Source organism: Littorina saxatilis, linkage group LG12 (assembly GCF_037325665.1).
Source record: "Littorina saxatilis isolate snail1 linkage group LG12, US_GU_Lsax_2.0, whole genome shotgun sequence".
NCBI lineage: Eukaryota > Metazoa > Mollusca > Gastropoda > Littorinimorpha > Littorinidae > Littorina > Littorina saxatilis.
This window is the reverse complement of record NC_090256.1, coordinates 782,066-783,256: the sequence shown is the minus strand read 5'-3', so window position 1 is coordinate 783,256 and position 1,191 is coordinate 782,066.

Below are 1,191 nucleotides of genomic sequence, written 5' to 3'. Positions count from 1 at the left end.
TGATTGGAGGGGGGTCTTGGTGGAAGAGTGAATGCCCTTGCTTTTTACTCGGACAAACCGTGATTGGAGGGGGGTGTTGGTGGAAGAGTGAATGCCCTTGCTTTTTACCGGACAAACCGTGATTGGAGGGGGGTGTTGGTGGAAGAGTGAATGCCCTTGCTTTTTACCGGACAAACCGTGATTGGAGGGGGGTGTTGGTGGAAGAGTGAATGCCCTTGCTTTTTACCGGACAAACCGTGATTGGAGGGGGGTGTTGGTGGAAGAGTGAATGCCCTTGCTTTTTACCGGACAAACCGTGATTGGAGGGGGGTGTTGGTGGAAGAGTGAATGCCCTTGCTTTTTACCGGACAAACCGTGATTGGAGGGGGGTGTTGGTGGAAGAGTGAATGCCCTTGCTTTTTACCGGACAAACCGTGATTGGAGGGGGGTGTTGGTGGAAGAGTGAATGCCCTTGCTTTTTACTCGGACAAACCGTGATTGGAGGGGGGTGTTGGTGGAAGAGTGAATGCCCTTGCTTTTTACCGGACAAACCGTGATTGGAGGGGGGTGTTGGTGGAAGAGTGAATCCCCTTGCTTTTTACCGGACAAACCGTGATTGGAGGGGGGTGTCAGAAACACGGGGACAGGAGCAGGTGTCAAGTTATTTGTCAGAGAAAAAGCGGCAAGGGCATTCACTCTGTCACAACCCATACAAACCCCAAACCCCACGGAGTTATTTCCGAAGATCGTCTGTTGCCAGCAAAGCACGGTGGACAAGAAACACGAACGTCGTCTGTTGCCAGCAATGTGTGTATAATAATGGGTGTGGGTCTGAAATGAAGTTAGGTAGTAGTTAACATTTGTTTTGAATAATTATTGGTATTTTGACAATGTGGGTAGCATGGAAATGTAAGCATTTGAATGTAAGTCTTAGGTACCATTGTACCCAGGAAGAGAGACCAGAGATAGGAGTAGGTTGCAATAGCTTGTGTGGTCTTTGAGTTTTGTTTTTGGAAAGATATTGTTAAAGAAAAAGAAGACAATTACAGTAATGCAATATTTATTGTGAAAACCAACGATTGTACAAAGAACATGTGTCTATGATGATGTGAAGAAAATTAGTTATGATTTATACTATTATTATTTAGACTTGAGACTGACAGTGTTGTGACGAGCGTTGGCTAATGGTAACGAGTACATATGTGTGTAGTT